We start from the raw sequence: 16,747 nt of genomic DNA, 5'->3' as shown, positions 1-16,747 counted from the left end.
CTGAATAGCTTTCCTTGCTTTAGATAGTAATTACGTTAATAATCAAAGGAGACTGATAATCACAGCTGAGGAACCCAATGAGCCAGATTACAGCGTATTTCTTTAAACCTCTCGAAATATCACATCCCAGCCGAGTAGGAGACTCTCCTGATGACCGATGTCCCTTGATGTTTATTAATTGTTTCACTGGATGCCAGCCCTTAGAGGAAACATTGTTTCAAACAATCTGTTCTTCGCAGAGCTGTGTTATTTAGTTTTAGAATTGTTTCCTATGTATGCTCAACAGCGTTGTCTTCTCCATAACAAGAAAACAAATTCCGTTAAGTGAAAAACAGTGCATTTTGCACTCGTCTGTTTCACACAAATTCAGTAATGTGTTCTCATCTCTAGTCTTCAGTATTTGACTCTCGTTTGCTTATAGCCCCTTCCGATTTATTTTTAAAAAGCACTTGAGAAAAACGCACATCCTTGTTACTTGCTGCTGAAGGAAAATAGGCGTCTTCCTCTCGGAGAAGTCTGTCCTCAGCCGCAGTCTATCACAGTGGATCTAGATGGTAGTTGCATGCTTTCTCCCGTTCCCGAGCTATTTCTAGAGTGTCTACGGTTTGTCAGACTCTATTCCAAATACAAGAAGCAAAACCATGGCTTCTGCTCCAAGGGAGAGTAGTATCCAGTTGTGTATGGCCCCCAACCCCTTTCTACAAAGTCCTTTTGCGTTTTTCAGTGGTTCCTCTCCTGGAGCACTCCTATGTTTGCATCCTTGTAGAAAGTAAATCATTTCAGCCTCATCGCTGATTTTTTTCCCCCTCCCAACCAAACAATAGAAACTAAAATAAAAGACTCCGTAGTAATTTAAAAGGCAATAGAAGTCCCTATTCAAATTTCCTGTTTGGGAACTTCATTTAAAATGTATATATTTAATATGATTTCTCTTAGGTTAAAGAACAAGCAATGAGAAGCAAACGGAAAATCTTTCTACTTTAATCTTTTCTTTTGAATTGCAGTGTTCCTCTGTTCCTTTGCATGATAACGGGCCCAAGTCACTCTGCCGCTGGGACTGGGTTTACAGAGGATGGTGCTCCTGCGTTCTAGAGGGGTTTTTCAGAAAGGTTTTTGTTTGCTTTGTTGTATTTTGTCTTAACAAGACAAGGCATCGTGCCAAGGAGGGAAGAGTTTGTAGTTAGACTGTCCGTACACAGAGAGCACACATATGTATGTGCTCCTGATTCACTGACGTGGCATGTGCAGATTACTCAAATGCTTCCCCTCCGTGGCTACCGAAGCTTTAGCCTTCAGCATGTGGACAAACTTAAAAGGTGCACTGGATACAGGTTCAGACACTTTTTCTCCGACCTTACCTAGCTCTTTAGCTTTCCTTTCTTAAAGCATGGATCAAAAGGACAATAGGGGCCAGGCTAGTGACGTAGTGGTTAAATTTGCATGCTCTGCTTCCGTGGCTCATGGTTCACAGGTTGGGATCCTGGGCACGGACCTTCCACTGCTTGTCAAGCCATGCTGTGGCAGCATCCCACATAAAATGGAGGAGGATTGGCACAGATGTTAGTTCAGTGACAATCTTCCTCAAGCCAAAAAGGAAGATTGGTTATGGATGTTTGCTCAGGGCCAATCTTCCTCACCAAAAAAAAAAAAAAAAAAGAGGAGAATAAAGTAACAAGAGACTGCATCCCAGTTGTTGCAGATTTCAAAAGCCCAAACTTGATCAGTCATCAACTGACAGAGGGGAATTAAAGTCTCCCAGTACTAACATATTTCTGCCTGGTTTTCTATTATTTCCTGTAGGTTTTACTTTATGAATTTTGATGTAATATTTTCATCATGTATGTGGATATTTCCTCATCCATACCTTTCATATCTTTGTGGAAGATGAAGTCACTTCCTAATAGCCCTGCTTCCTCTGCCTTCTCCCAGTTCATGAGAAATGAATAAATAATGTTGTTTGTGAGGTTAAGCTAATTCAGATCATTAGCACTACCAGAAAACTTACATTTACTCCGGAGTTGGTGTTTGTTTGTTTTTTCCCCCAAATAGAGCTAAAGGGGAGGGAAGAATAAGCCAGATCTTCCACTAAGCAAAACTATGATTTTTTTTTTTTTTTTAAACAGAACTCTCTCTCCTGGCTTTCTTTCTATTTCACTGACTACTCCTTCTCAGGGCCCTTTACTCTTTCTCCTCTATTTAACTTTCAAATGTCCATGTGTTGCAGGAGCTCATTCTCCTTACTTATTCCACCCAGTCAAATGGTTTCACAGACCATCATAGACCAACGCCAGCCAACACTCTGGTTCTAGTTCAAGTCTTCTACAACGCCACGCTCATAGGTCCATTAGGCATCTCCAATTTAACACTCAAAACACAACTCCTGTCTTTTCCCTCAACCAGCTGTTTTGCTGGTCTTGTACATCTCAGTAAACATCTGTGCTCTCCACCCAAGTACTCAAGTAATTGCTCTGGTACTTGGGGTAGATGGCAGTCACTCAAGTCAAACATCTGGGAGCTATTCCTCTTTTTCCCCACACTATCTTCCCACCCCCATAGCTAATCCACCAACATATCCTATAACTTTTAATTCCAAGTGTCCCCAGAATCCTTCCCATTTTCTCTATCTTTACTTCTTCTCTCTACCCCAAACCATTATAATCTCTTGCCTAGTTTAACAGTCATTTTCAAACTCATCTTTTTTATTTCTTTTTTTTTGAAGAAGAAGAAGATTAGCCCTGAGCTAACAGCTGCTGCCAATCCTCCTCTTTTTGCTGAGGAAGACTGGCCCTGAGCTAACATCTGTGCCCATCTTCCTCTACTTTATATTTGGGATGCCTGCCACAGCATGGCTTGTCAAGTGGTGCCGTGTCCGCACCCGGGATTCAAACCGGCAAACCCCTGCGCCACCAGGCTGGCCCCTCCCTTTGATTTTATATTTGCCCCTTCTGATGAATCTCCATAGAACAGCCGGAACGATCTCTTTGAAACATGAATTCGATTATGTTACTGTCTTATCTAAATCTCCAATGGCTTTTCACTCCTTGTAGAATAAAGTCTAACCTCCCATCCTGGCCCCTATGTGACCTGATTTCCTGTCTCACCCATTTGTCTACTAAACTCCAAAATCACTGGTCTTTGTTTCTCACTGCTTCTCTGTTATGCCAAACTCCTTCAGGCCTCAGGGCCTTGGCAGTTGCTATTTTCTGTAACTAGAACACTTTCCCCTCAGATCCACAGGAGGCTGACGTCTAGAATTTAGATCTCAGGTTAAATATCACCCCCTCAGAGATGTGTCCTCTGACCTCACTGTTGCTACCAGTCCTTGAACTTCAGAGCACCTTATGTTAATTTTGTGCAGTGTTCTTCCCTGTCTGCTATTTTACCGATTTGCGTTTGCCCCTCTCCTGCCACCTCCTACTCTTGAAGTAGAAGGTAAGGTCCACGAGAAAAGTACTTTATCTGCTTGCTCCTGGCAGTAATTCCAGCCCTGGAAGAGTGCTTGACACAGAGATGGTACTCAATAAACGTACAGAGTGAATGAATGAAAATCACTAGAACTCATGGTCTAAAACGAATCAGACAATCTATTTGGCTTCTTACACAGGCTATTAATAATGCTTTGGAGGAGGTTTATCTGTATACAGCTGTCTCATTTCTTATAGAGCTAATGAACTAACTGGTTCTGTCTTCACAGATGAAAGTAACTGAGCATTTAACTTGAAGTGAGCTGTGGGTCATCGGCAGGTCTAGGCAGTAAGCATTCAGACTTACTGCAGATGACCTGTTGAGACACTTTCCAAAATGGACTTTTAAGTACCTGTCAAAGTTTACAATTTGAGAGCAAATATGAGTGAACTTGAATGCCTTTCGACTTGGAGCATCTGATGCTTGAAAATCACCTCTATTTCACTTTTCACAAGCTAGACCTACTCATCTTTTAGTTTCAGGGCCTGATTCATCAGTTTCTATAGGTCCATTTATAAACTCAGTCAGCATTTTGCTCTGCCAGCCTGTGAATAAAAGGCACTGCGGGCTCAGAAAAAAACCCTGTTTTTCACTGATTCTGCTTTCAAATACTTTCCAAGAGCGCAATGCAATAAAAAGTGAGAATTACCTATTCTCAATTCCTCGTTTGAATACAGAATATATCCTACTTCCCTCCTCTTTTCTTTTGGTGTCTTTTGCCCCCGCTTTAAGATTTACCCAAGAAATAAAGAAAAGCCAATCATTCTTTTCACATAGTTAAAACACACCCCAGCGTGAAGCCTGTGTCTGGATGGTAACAGACAATATATCCTATCAGAGTGTAACATTTCATAGCTCTAAAAAAAAGTGATATCTATAATAACAAGTGATGCAAAAATTTCTGTCCTTTTGAATACAGGGCTCGGTCATTAACCTTTATGAGCTCAATGCCCCTTTCTCATTTTTCCTTTCTCGGTAAAATAGAACTTTCTCAAAATTCTGCCTCTGATTGGTAGATAACGGAAAAATATTATGGAAGACTCCTATGGGGTTCCTACCCTTCAGGTAGACTCAGTTTGTCTCATGATTTAATAGTTCTAGAAAAATCTTTTCTAAGAAATCCCTTTTAAAAGAAAGTTTAGATATAAACAAGAAATTTTCATATTACGGGAGACTGGTTTGCAAAAGACATGTCTTCTGATGTAATTTCACCCACCGTCTACACAGGGAACAAAACAAATGCCTTCTGGAACTGTCTGTTATACTAATTTAGTCGTTGTCTATAAGGAAAGAGCTTTTGTGTGTGTTGTATTGAATAGAAGAGCTTCGAGAAGCTTTCTTTGAAATATTTACCTTTCTCTGTATCTAGCTTCAAGTAGCAATCATCCTGAAAATCTCCTGTGCTCTTCCAACGTTTAATAATCTAACCGACTATTTTTAAATTACCTACTCTCCTAACTACCACATAGTTTAAATAAAATAGCCACTTCACTAAATTTTTATTAAATAAAATTGTGCTTCACTTCTCTGGGTTTCAATTTCTTATTTATAAAAGAAGAGGCTTGTATTTGAAAATTTCTGCATGCTAAATCCCCAGAAATCTAGCAGAGGAAGTGAAACTGCATGTTCTTGGTGCTCTGTTGCCTTGACATGGATTTTTAACATCTTCTTTCACTTGCTTCCTTCAGAGAACCCGGTTTCCCGCTGTGTTGCATCCTTAAATTCTGCAGTCAGGATTCTGAAGTCCTGAAATATATTCATGAAAATTAAATTGCACTACAACCTCTAAAAAGGAGGCCCCAACTTGAAGAGATTTTAACTTTAAATTGACCTGCCCTGATGTTACATTATGAATAGGGAAAATAGTAATACTTAGAATTCTTTACATTCAAATAAAGTTTGGTGTTTCCAAATCATTTTCACGTGCATTCCCTAGTTTAAACTTCTTTTGACCTATGATGTAGTCAGGACAGGATTGTTTCGTGGATTAGGAAATTGAAAATAAGGAAATTTAAGTATCTAGCTCATAGGTTAGGGCTTCATTCAGGTTTCAGAATCCCACTTCATTGTTCTTTCACATAGTCCCAGAATTACGCCAGCTCTAAACGTCCTCTAAAGTGATACACAACAAAAATAGTGTTCTTGTCAGGAAACACAGCAATTATGAACACAGAGTTGTGAATGCCACTGTGGCCCATGCTTCAGGTAGAATGTGCGAGGTGGTTTCATTTTTCCTTTAGACAATGCACAAGACGTTCTTTCTGAAGAGATTCTGTCACTAACAGGTTGCATTACCTATACAAGCCATGAAATCTGTCCAAACCTTGGTTTTTACTAAATATTGTCATTGAACTGGAACTCCCTGGTCCCTATGGCATTTTCAGCCATAAAATTCTAGAATCCTGAGGTTCTTAAATGTTTATTTCTTGTTTTATTATTTTACTTTTTGTCAAGCCATGCTGTGGCAGTGGTCCATATATAAAATAGAGGAAGATTGGCACAGATGTCAGCTCAGGGCCAATCTTCCTCAAGCAAAAAGAAGATTGGCAACAGATGTTAACTTAGGATCAATCTTCCTCATCCCCCCCCAAAAGAACCCACAGACTATATGCTCTATTTTATATAACCATTTCCATAATGTTGGACATTATTTCTATCTTTTTATCTTCATATATAATACTGTCCTGAACACCCCTACTCAGAAAATGTGTTGTGTAAAAATAATAATATTCTTAGAGTAGTTTTCGGGAATAATAATTTCTGGATTAGAGGATACAAACACGTTTTGCTCTTTAAATCAGAAGCGTTTGACCTGACGCAATAACTCTACTGTTCACATACTAGTGATATTATGATTTATGTCTATACCCGGGATCTGAACCCATGAACCTGGGCCACCAAAGTGGAACATGCTGAACTTAACCACTAAACCACTGGGCCAGCTCCCATATATTCTGTTTTGATATTATACAGTCATGTAATCATGGGGGGAAGTGCTTCTGATAAATTATTAAGATAACAAAGCACAATACAAAAAGTACAATTAAAAATATTTAAAAAATTAAAAAGTGTGTCAGCAAAACAAACAAATACAAGAAGATACTATTAATGATGACAATATTAGAGTGATGGGCCTTCAGGTAATTTTTATTATTACTTTTCGCGACACCTTTATATATTTCAAATTTTCTCTGATGATAATAAATATTATTTCAATCTAAAAAAAATCCAATGGTGGGATGATGCCTGGTGACATCTAAAACTGCATATGAATGTGTACCTGAGTGCTGATTCCAGCATTGACACTATGATCATGTTACAAAAACAAATCATTGAACTTCTCTGGGCTTCCATTTCTTCAGAAGTGAAGTGAAATAGTTAAACTGGATTATTCCCCAGGATTTCTCCCACCTCTAAATTGTGATGTTATAGTTCTTTCAGGGAGCATTGGGTGATGAGGTCTCAAGGCCTACGGGTGTTAATCCTTACCTCGTCAGCAATCTTTCCCTCCATTTCCTTGTAGGACCTGGTTTGGGTGGATAGTGGAGGATGTGGATAATTCATCTGGTCATGTATCTAATGGCCTTGCTACTCTTTCTTCCTGGATTGGCTCACATCTCAACACGTTTTGCTCTTTAAATCAGAAGCGTTTGACCTGACGCAATAACTCTACTGTTCACATACTAGTGATATTATGATTTATCATATGTGCAAAATAGTGAATAATATTATAAATAATAAAATTGCACATAGCAACCCCTCAAGATTTCATCTCCATGCCCTTTGACTCTGATCCCCTTCACTGATTTTTAACTCAGCACATTTCTAACCTCGCCTCACGTGAAGACACAAATCTTTCAGATATAAAATTTATAAAGCCATGCCATATCTCTTTAGAATGAATCCAATATAAATAAATACAAAAGAGAATAGCAGAGTGTAGTGCTTGAGCACTAATCATACCCATCAGAAGTGAATATGCCCATAATGGTTCTGTTTATCTTATTTTATTTTTTGGTTTTGGTTTGGAATTTCAACAGTTATTTGGCAAAGTGATTAGAAAGAGCATGTGTCCCCTTTTAAAGCCTTCTTCTTAGTCCTGGAGCCCAAATACATGTGTGCTGTAGACCAAGTCTCTTGCCCTGAATCCACTCTTATGCATCTCTTAGAGGCTTGTCCTTGACTGAATCCTACAATAGACACCGAGAAAAATCCAGTGCACATTCAGTCCAGCACACAGCAGCTGCATGAGACAATTTCTTCCCATGCATGAGAAATTCTTTCAAAGAGCTTAACTCATAGAAATCACTTATTCATTCAAAAAGCATTCATTGCATTCATAGTAGGGGCCATGTATTGTGCTATGTAGACATAAAAATTAGCCCAATCCAGATCCTTCCTTTAAAGAGCATACAGTGTAAGGGAGAACTACACCCTCTGCGTAAATAATGATAATATAAAGTCATCAGTGGGTAAGGGCCACGGGAGAGATACAGTCAGAGGGCTGTGGAAGCCAGAAACGATGTTGGGTGTAAGGTCAATGGTATTAGACAGGGCCTCCAAGATTTTATGGTCTGCTTCCCTCCACCCCAGCTCCTCATACAGTCCAGCCTTTCCGGACCGCTGATTGTCTCCTTTCTCTGCTGGAAATTGTCTAGTGCTTGGTACCTCTTAGATACTTTGAAAATCTCAACAATAAACATCTGGACCCAACACACAAGCCTCCAGGAAGTTGTCTTGTCTGCAGCCACCTGCGAGCAGGCAATAAACACAACACATTAAGTAGTGTGTAATACTTGGGGACGGTAGTCCTCTTGCCTCCTAACTCCTCAGTCTTTTTCCTCTTTATGGACTAGTCAGGAGCACCACACTTAGCCAACCACTAGAGCACAAGAAAAGATTTTCCTGCAGGGGGCCCGGTGGGGGGCCGCTGGGTTACTCTCTCTTAGACATGGAAAGTTACAGGGACACGGGTTAATTACAGAGTCCAGCTTTGCCTCCTTTTAAGGGATAAATCTTGTTTTTCTTCCTAGATTTTGTCTGTCTGTAACCTGAGGTCAACTAAAGTTAATTCTTTTAGTTGGTTCTTAAGAAAAACCTTTCAGTCTACATTTACAGGCACAAATCTTGACTCCAACTTTTAAAAAAAAGCCCTCCAAACAGTTAGTTACTTGAACTCTCTTAACTTATAGCTGCGTTCTCAAGGTTTTCATTGCCCGGAAGTCACTCTCCCTACAGTTTTGCCCTTAAGTATCCAGGTTAGCTTAACTTTCAGAGCTGCTGTTAGCATTTCTCTGAATTACTTGCATCTCTCTCATTTCCTTAAAAGAAAAAAATATATATATGTGTATATTTATATATATGTGTTCTCTTCCCCCCCCCCCCCACACCCGGGAATTTTCTTTTTATATACTCTTCCAACTACTTTCAGGCACATCAGAAAACACCTTTTCTGTTCTCTACCTGTTATTTTATCCACCAAGCCCTCTCTGAGCTGTCACTAATTCACATCTACATATATACAGATTTGAGCAATGTAGCATTACTTTTTTTTACAGCAAGAAGTACATTCATCATACACTGAGACCTTGGGAGAGCGACTACTATTCTCATACCATCAATATTTATTTTCATCCACTTCCATTTTGAAATGTTTTTCCCTAAGGAATTATGTGGGTGACTAAGTGGAGGGAAAGAATATGAACAAGGTGTTGAAGTCACTGAGAAAGTCATTCATTCCTTCATTAAACAGATATCTTCTGAGCATTGTGTTAAGACCTACAGACAGTATGGTGAAGGCAGAGGAGACGCCTACTCTAGCACAGCAGTCAAAACCAATAGGAAGTGAGATTGTCAGAGATGATGAAACTGTACATAGTCTTCTTCAGATAACTAGCCAGGTGAATGATGGAGGTGATGTGGAAGTCTGAGTGTGGTGCAAGAAAACTCAACCAGCCTCTCTCTTCTTTGGGAAATTTAGATAGGCTGATAAATGATGTAACAGAAATGTGATAACATCAACATTTTCCATAACGGCAAAGACATGGTAAGATAGTTAATATATCTATAGCAAAAGGAGTTTATTCACAATGCAATGGAAGGAGAAATAGAGAGGAGGGTAGAGTTGATGAGGCAAAGAGAAAACCATAAAAATAAGTACACTGAGACCATAGGGTTCATTTGTGCCAAGCATGTTAAAGCAAGTTTGGGGTCAGAGGAAAATGAAAGCTTGTACGGTTCTTGTTGGTAGTCAGGGGCAGGTTTTAAGGAGCACTATTATTAACGTTCTGGGCCCAAAGTCCAACTGAAGGGGCTTCAATCACTACACCAACACCTACCAGCTGTGGGCTGTAGGCAAGGCATCTAACTTCCCTCAGCCTCAGTTTCCTCATGTGTCAAATAGAAGTAATAATTGTACCAATCTTATTTCTTTTTAGTGAAGATTAAGTAAGATTGTGCCAGTAAAGTGTTTAGCCGAATGCCTGATATGTAGTAAATATCAATAAAAGTTAGCAGATACTGTAAGATGGCAGGAAGTGGAGTGAGACCCTCAAGATTCTAATCTTCAAGGTATCGAGGATGCTAAGCAAAGACAGAGGAGGCACAAGAGATGTAGGGAATCATAAAGCCAAATGAATTAAGGCATAAGATCAAAGAATATTGAACAATGTTGAATCCACTCACTGTGGAAAGTAGACTCTTTCTAACCTCTTATCCATGTCTAATCTCAATTTCAACATTTTTTTGGTCATAAGGACTTTTTTCCCTCCAACAGAATATAAAAACTAGAATTGCTTTGGGATGGGAGTCTGAGAGAGAACAAGGGAATCCTGGGAGCTCACTGTTTGCATTTGCGGGTACCAAACCCTATCCCAAAATTTGTGAAATGCACCTCATTGGATAACTCAGCTCTCCCCTGGCAAATAAAATACTCCAAAGTTTAATTTAGGAAAACAATAGTGCAACTCTTACCCTCAGGCTGATTTCATGCGTCTCACATGCCAGGCATCCCTAGTTAATGAAATAATTTGCAATTTCAGTGGTGAAATTCTTTTTTCTAAAACTTACTCTTGGCTCTATCCCACAGACCACAAAACAGAGAGTTGCCTCCTTTGCACATGGCCTTAAGTACCTTTCAATTCTGCTTTTTTTCTTTATATCTACTTCAGAGTCCAGCCATTTGCTTAAAAGAAATTATTTATTTTTTGCTTTAACAATAGTTCTCATGACCCTTTGGAAAGATCTAGCTGTGGTAACTAAGAATGGGTCTCTTGATTTTTAAAAAGCAGGATCTTAAAGAGATGAAGAAAAGTATAGTTTTCATTAATTTAGAATTCTTGCTTTGTTCATTGACACACTATTTAACTTTTCACTGTATTACTGCTAATCTTTTAGGAACCTTTTGCACCCCAGCTGTCTCCCTGCCCTCATTGGGTCTTATTTACAGAAGTCACCAATACTTGGAGCCATTTATGCTTATATACATACCAACAGCTAACTCCCTTTACGGCTTGTCCATTTCCACAGCAAGCAGTAATTCTGTTTCAGTTTGACTCAGATTGATGGGCTTATCTTTGCTTCTGTTCAGTTATCTTTTTCAGTAACAATAGGATTCTTCATCTGCACGGCTTAGCGGATAGAAGGGCACACTGACCTGACCTGCTGCTTCTTTTATTTCAGAACATCCATTTTCTAATCACTTTTCCTTGGACTCAAGTGGGTCTATTTTTTTTTTCCTACAGTTTGTAATTTGTCACATTTACATTTTCGTTGGATTGTTTTGAATCGACTTTTCTGATAAGAGGGTTGTGGTTATAGATCAATCATCATCAATCATGGTACTGAGCCACTGAGAAGTACCCTTCTTCTAGATTTCATTTAGAAGTACTTATTTTACACACAACAGATGATCCAAGTAGAATCTGCTTGGGTTTAGTAAGAAACAATCAACATTTGGAAACAAAGACTTTTTTTTTTTAAGATCTTATTTTTCCTTTTTCTCCCCAAAGGCCCCTGGTACAGAGTTGTGTCTATTTTGAGTTGTGGGTCCTTCCAGTTGTGCCATGCAGGATGCCACCTCAGCATGGTCTGATGAGCAGTGCCATGTCCATGCCCAGGATTCGAACCGATGAAACCCCGGGCCACCAAAGCGGAGCGCACAAACTCAACCACTCAGCCATGGGGCTGGCCCTAGACTTATTTTCTTTTTAAAATGAAAAAAAAAAAAACCCTTTAAGACAGATTTTGTACTTAGAAACTACTACTATTAAATACTTAATATTTATAATATTTAAATATGAAAAGGAAAAAAAAAGATTTTGTTGTTCCAAATCTTCTCTTGAGTCAAGCTACCTTCTCAGCTCCAAAACCTCCAAATAGGATAAAAAGACTGATTTAAGATACAATTCTAAGTTCTAGGCAGATATTTGACTCTTTTCTAGCCAACTTTAGGGTTGATACTCAAAACAGTTTGAGACTAGATATGAAAAGAAAGCTAGCAATGAGAATAAGGAAAATTGGTAGTAAGTATGCACGAATGCCTGTGGACCACAAGGTACTCCCTATATGTAAACAGGGAGAAGGGGATGCTGACACTCACTCTCTCCTCTCAAAGGCTTATGGTTGAATTCGCCCGGGGAACATCCCATCAGTTATCTTCATTGCTTTAAAAAGCCACTGGTAATGTCCACATGGCTTCTCAAGGGATAAATTGTGATGCAGAAAGAGGAATGAGAGCTTACCTCTGAAGATCCTGACCCTGAGGTCTTGGTCTTTATTTCCCCTCATACCAATCCTTAATGAAATGTATCTAGCACACATTTACCTTTTTAAAATGCAGTTTTTTGTTGCTGAAAAAGTGTAAGGGACACAAGAATAGTTGGAAAATCGTGTTCTTTGAAGTCGTATTTTGGTGACCTTGGGCAAGTCCTGGCTTTTCTGTTCCTAGGTTTCTTCACCTCTAGGATGGGATAAAAAAAAAACTATGCTGTAGGCACACAAAGAGTATCTGTGAGAGTGTTTTGTACTTTGCAATGTGCATCTTAGTAGTGTTTCTATTGTTTGTTTTTGTGTTTTTCCCCCATAGCACTGTAAAGAAATGCTGAGGCTGAGTGGGAGGGAGTGGGAGCCATCTGTGAGGATGGAAGGCTAAGTCCTTATTTATTTCATGACTCTCCCTTTACAATTCTGTTACTGCCTACTTTTTCCTTGGATTTCTGATAGCGTTCCCTATCTGTGTTTTGACGTGTTATTTGGAAGATACAAATTTATTAATGACAAATGGATGGGGGAATTTAGGCTGCTGGGTGAAGTAGAAAGAATGAAGTCTTTGAAAATGTGTTTGAATCCACTTTGTCTGACCCTAAACAAGTTACTTAGTGACTGAGGCTCTTTTGTCAAATTCAGTTGTTAAAAGGATTAGAGATAACATACGTACATATGAACACTAATACAGAGAATGGCTGGATAAATGAGTGCTATCACTCACCTGAGTATTATTATTATTTGAAAAAAGAATATTTTTTGCATACAAGATACTCACTGAATTTGATTTACCTTAGTGCATAATGATGGAATGTTGAACTGGAATGGTCCTCAGAGATAATCTAGTAAGTGATATCTAATCGGGCCTCTTCATTTTACAGCTGAGGAAACTAAAGGCCTGGGAGCATAGGGTCATCCTTTTCCTTTAAACTACGTAAGCAATCGCAGATCTTAGATTAGAATTCCAAAGCCATAATATCAGGGCTCTTTCCACTATAACGTACTATTTAACATGATGTTCAGTCTTTCATTTTCTAGTTCCATCCTGGATTCCAGACCCAACAAAATCCACCAATTCTCCCCCAAATCACAAATACCTGATCAGTGAGAAGCCTGGTCCATTTGTTATGGTTTCCTCAGACTTACAACACACTGACCTTCCATCCTTGCTTGTTCTCTCTTGGGATCCTGATCTCTGGATGCAACCCATTGAGATGACTTTCCATTTAATATTGTTCTTCCTCACTTACCACGTGTGTTTATAGTAATATATTCCTGTACATTTGTGACAGAGATAGCACTCATATATGTTTTAATGAACACAGACATGCTTTCCTCTACTCATAGATAAAAGAATAATGTGAAATTGAAATAAAAGTTTCATTTAGAACAGTTTTCTCGAGTATCATACTCATTCTAACAATATTGCCCATCCCTCAAAACATTCTGGGAATTCCATGAAATCTCTGGATTGAGGAATGACTACAGTCAGAAGAGTTTTTCTGGGAATTGAGGAGACTGATTACATTCGAAGGCAGATTCCGGAAGTCTCAACTTCTCTCCCTTACTCGCGTGTGCACGTGAAGTCTCTATTCTACAGGCACTAGACACTCCCCAAAGTATTACCCTCCCTACAGGGCGCCGATCATCCCATTTCTGATTCTGCTCGGGAACTGCTCTCAGTGCTGTTACTGTTTCTGTGGCTGCAATTATATGCTACAGAGCAGGTACTCTCTGGCAGGGAAGAGGCAGATGCTCCAGTGGTGTGGTCTCATTTGATTTTTGCGAGGATTATTGATTTATTCATGCAAAGCATGTAGGATTGCTCTCTACTAGTACAGAGTATTAGCACTGAGAAGATTTACAGAAAATAATGTTTTCTCCCCTAGAAACCCATCATCTTGAAGATTTTGGTACTAATTTTCCCTGCCTGCTTCCTGGACCTTACTTACCACCTTGTCAAAAAGTCCCAAGAGTCAACAGCTGCTTCCCTCACCTCGTGCCATCACTCCAGAGATCCCTGGATACACTGCTTGACCCCTCCCTCCTACCACCTTCCTTCTATCTTTTCACTTTTAGATCATTCTTGGCTTAAGAATAAATGCACTTCTAACTAGAGAAGTGTGGTAGAGAGGAAAAGTATGAGACTTAGGTGTTAAATCTAGGTTCAGTCTTGGCTCTATCACTCACAGGTGACATGATCTTAAGCAAGTTATTTGACAATAATTGTTAAGGTCATAGAACATTTATTGATCCTTATAGATCAGGCATTGAGTTAGATGCTTTATGTGGGTTGTCTCAATTAATTCAGCACTCTGATTCTTAAGTTCTGTTCTAAAAGATGAGGCCAAATATGCCAAACTCATTGGGGAATAGTAAAAATCACACAGGTAGCATCAGGACCCTGCAGGCTGGAAAAGATGAAGTGTCTGAGTGTGTGGGTGTGAAAGAGACACAAATACATAAGGGAAGTGGAAATTGATTTTTAAACCTAGGTGACAGACACTGTGAAAAAAGGAAAGTGTGTTGAAGATATCTATCTCCAATTGTGTAATCAAGGACAAATGGAGGAAAAGAAGGACCGATTATGTGAAGAATCAGAGCAAGGTGTGTATAGAATTCTAGGGATGGAACTAAGAGATAGAGCAGAAGGTCATATATGAAAGAAACAATTCATTCTGCAGAAGTCCTGTTTACTGGTGCGATCTCCTTTCACAATCTCTCAGTTAATTTATTTATTTTTCTCCTTTGTGTGCTCACAGGCATTAAGAATACAATTGATCCCATACAATCATAGAAAAGTTTCATTCCGGGAAGCCAAACAGGAAGTTACTTTCTGACTTATATTGAGGCAACTGTGATGACAGTGGAGAGAGATGAGGAGTATAACCTTTTATGGGTGGCCACCATGCAGTTTCTTTTCTAGAGGATCTATAAGATATTTTCCATGTTCAATTTGATTCAAGAAACTATATGTTCTGTAGGACTGACTCCTTTTGGCAACATATGGGAATTACTGATGATTATAGTATGTGCTGCTCTTGATGGTAACTCCCTTCATTTCCTTCGATCTTAAATATGACCTGCCATAAATATTGACAGTTATGTTGCTAGAAAGAATACTACAGGACAGCTTTTCTTAAGCTCCAAACTGAATTTCTTGCTTAATTGATTGGCCAGCTGGCCCTGCCGTCTCTTGACCTCTACAAGAGCCAGCAAGATTGATGGTTTCAACAGCCTTTCAGGGTGCACTGAAGCATTCAGATCTATCTTTTGTTATTCGGGAAACACTAAGTTCTTATGTAGCACTTTATTTAGATGGACTCAGGGGCTGATGAGTTGGGAGGCAGACAAATGCCCAACTGGAAGACAATGTCTGTAGATCAAAGGAGCCGAAGAGACAGAGAGTTCATAAAATGTGAATACAATTCCAGGGGAGGATTGATGATTATGGAAGCAGAAAGCCAATCAAGTTAAATATTCATTCTAGCAACAAGTCCAATCGTCTCACTGAGACCCATCCCTCTACAAAATTTCCTCAGCTTTTCAAGATCTACACAAGGAAAGAACAAAGCCATCAAGGATGCTCTCATTCCGGAAAGCCGGCTGCAAGGTGGCATGAATCAGAGGTCAGCAACTACCACTGAGAGTTCATCGCATTCGACCCCACAAAGAATAATGCTCAAACCGTGGTTCTGCGGGAGTGGTTTAGCATCATCAACACCGATGAGCCCTAATGAATGTGACAATTTAGAATGATTGGGTCATTTTCTCAGAAACTTTTTCTCCTCAGAAATAAAACATAACTGAAATTCATGTCTTAAATGTTCTGTTTAGATTTTCCTATATTAATGTCATGAATCAGGTGATAGAAGAGTATACTAACAATTAAAACATTGGGATATGGTGTCTTGTTTCAAAAGCACAATTATAATACAGTTAAAAAAATTACATATATTTTAAAAAGCTGTTGGTCCAGTTTTGCCACCTACATCTTTCAATTGTCATTTCAAAATCTCAACTTTTAATGACTTTTGGGAGTAGGTGAGGTGGAATGGTGGTAGACGAAGAAAGGATAAAAAGAAAAACTAAACCAAAACTAGGACCGAATGATAAGAATTATTAATTTGGTGTCTCCTCACAAAAATAATTACATTTGTTCTTTGGTCTCTCGCAATCTGTAGTTTACCTCGTTGTTTTAGTGAATAAAATGCCTTGGTTTGTTTATTGCTTCGAATCCTAGAAAGATTCTAAGCGGGGTAATTTAGTTCCTTTTTGCTGAGCTTGCTGAGTTATCTTTACCCATGACACAGTCCAGGTACAATAGACACATTGCAGATTAGAAAATCACGACATATAATAAATCCGTCTATAATTCTCATCCTCTGCAGCAATTCAGAAGTTGCAATTGCCTCATCTTTTCAAGTGAACGTTGCCACTTTGACCCAGGCAAAGGAGAAATAAAACAACAATACCAAGCAGCAGTTTCAAGCATCCTTCTGCTGCATAATAACTCAGC

The sequence above is a fragment of the Equus asinus genome, chromosome 27, assembly GCF_041296235.1.
Source record: "Equus asinus isolate D_3611 breed Donkey chromosome 27, EquAss-T2T_v2, whole genome shotgun sequence".
NCBI lineage: Eukaryota > Metazoa > Chordata > Mammalia > Perissodactyla > Equidae > Equus > Equus asinus.
The sequence above is the reverse complement of the archived record's forward strand: the minus strand, read 5'-3'. Positions refer to the sequence as shown.